This window comes from Oxyura jamaicensis, chromosome Z, assembly GCF_011077185.1.
Source record: "Oxyura jamaicensis isolate SHBP4307 breed ruddy duck chromosome Z, BPBGC_Ojam_1.0, whole genome shotgun sequence".
NCBI classification, from domain to species: Eukaryota; Metazoa; Chordata; class Aves; order Anseriformes; family Anatidae; genus Oxyura; species Oxyura jamaicensis.
The window spans coordinates 49,466,439-49,468,606 of record NC_048926.1 but is presented as its reverse complement, the minus strand read 5'-3'; the positions used below and the strand labels follow the sequence as shown (position 1 = coordinate 49,468,606).

The 2,168-nt window shown below is 54.6% G+C and overlaps 1 protein-coding gene across 1 annotated transcript in view; it reads left to right on the top strand.

Moving 5' to 3' along the window:
- The first annotated feature begins 2,045 nt into the window (after positions 1-2,045).
- Positions 2,046-2,168, top strand: part of CHSY3 (chondroitin sulfate synthase 3) — a 177,504-nt gene continuing 177,381 nt past the window's right edge. Inside the window, exon 1 of the mRNA XM_035309622.1 lies at positions 2,046-2,168. The gene's annotated coding sequence lies outside the window, so the exon portion shown is untranslated.

Here is a 2,168-nt window from a genome sequence, read left to right as displayed (position 1 = left end):
CTTCCTTCCTTCCTTCCTTCCTTCCTTCCTTCCTTCCTTCCTTCCTTCCTTTCCTTCCTTCCTTTCTTTCCTTTCTGACAAAAATAAGTGCTCTTTCCCCAGCTGTCAGACCTGAGGAGTCAGTGCTGCTGACACTGACTGAAGCATTCATTTCAGGGTATATGAAAGCAATGCAAGTAGCCCGGTGTCATATACCTGTGCAAGCTCACAACAGTAAGTTGTCTGAAAACTGAGGAGGCTGTGGCAATGGGGTTGTGTAGGTGTACAGGAGCCCTCACTGCTGGAACTAGTACTGCATACGACTTGCTGGGACCCAGTAAAGCTGTCTGTGGGAGTGGAAAGGAGTGGGAGGTAGTATTTTTACGTGGAAGACTCATATGGAAAACTGAGACACTTGTAATGCTGATAATCCCTAATGCTATGGTGACTGCTTCCTGAAGGACAGCTGTACATGAAGTACAACTCTCAGGGCTGTTATCACAGCCTTTCTGAGGCAGGAAATCAATTCACGACCATTGCCAAGTCCAACAACGCTGGCTGCCATTTAACAGCTTTTAATTTGTTAAATGTCCTCACCTAGTCTCAGCTTTTAAGTGCGGATTAAAGTAAAATACAACACATATGGGGAAATTTAGGAAGGGAGCATTAAGAAAAGAGATCACCCAGGCAGCCTGCCCTCTCAGGTCTCTGCCTGTCACTAGCCCAGGTAGGACTGACCCCAGATCTGCCGCCATGTTGCAAGTAGGACAGCTCAGGGGGGCATTTATGTGCCTGGACACGTTGCTTGGGCTGACATTTTTAGTGGTGACAGCTGTTAGTGAACACATATGTGGGCCTGTTATGCACAGCCTTGCTGCTTGGCATGATAAATGCTCCAGCCTGCCTACACATGGAGAGGAAATGAACGATGGGCAGCTTTGGAAAGGATGCTCTGCCTTGGGGAAGCTGGAGGGTATGTTTTCTGCGCCTGATGCTTGCACATCTCAAAAACACAAAGAACACATAGTCCATTCACTGCATTTTCCAGGAAAAAACTGAAAATTACTTCTGTAAGTGACTTCTTCATAGCTAAGGACTACGCTCATTGGGCCTCTTTCTTTTGTTAGGTGTGCAAAGTAATTTCCGTCTATTTGGAAAAAGACTCAAATCTTTTTCTTTCACTACTCTTTCATCAATTTTGCCAGCATCACACAATACCAGCATCCATCCGTCTCCTCTCACCCTGGCATTCACATGTGAGAGTTAATAAAAGGTTAAGTAATAGACAGATATAAACTTAGAGAACTACAAAAATGGGTGATTTCACTGGCAAACGATTAAACATGTGCTTCAGTAACCTGGATTAATTTCAGTGAAATGGCAGTTTGGGTGCTAGGAACCATTTACCTTTATGGATCTCGCACAATTACATTAGGGCTGAATATAGACACAAGAGATCAGAGAGATCACAGGAGATCTTACACACTAGAATTGCTGCTCCCTGTGTAGGCTACCGGGCTGGCACCCTGCGGACAGCGCAGTCACCCCGAGGCCGGGGGGAGGGGGGCGGCAGGATGCGGATCTGACCCAGCATCTTGGAGTTGACAATCACATTCCCGGGCCGCGGCAATAAGGGAGAAAACGATGCGCTCGGGGAAGACGGCCGTCTTTGGCCGCAAAGTTACCAGCTGCTCAGTGCCGGGGAGCAGCGAGAGAGGACGGCCCCCCTCCATCTGCCCAGCCAGTGACACACCGCGACGGGACGGGACGGGACGGTCCCGCGGCCGCCCTTGGTCGAGGCGCAGCGCGGCGGCCGAGAAGCCCCACCGCCCCCCCAATGTCCCCCGGGAGCAACCCCCGACCCCCAGCGCCCCGCGGCCGTAGGGGGGCGCCGGGGGTCGGCGGGGCCGGGCCAGGCGTCGGGGCGGCGGCGCGGGGGAGCCGCCAGCGGCGACCGAAAAAAAAATCGCTTCCTTCCGGAGCGGCGGCGGCGGCCGCGACTTCCCCGGCGCGGCGCGGCGCGGGGACCGGCGGCGGCGGCGGCGCCCTCCGGGGTGAGGCGCTCGGAAGCCGCGGAGGAAGGCGGCGGAGCGGCGAGCAGCGGGGGCCGGAGCCGCCGCCGCCGCCGTGTGGAGGAGGCAGAGCTGTGGGAGGGGCGGGGAGGGACCAGCCGCGGCGGTGACAAGGTG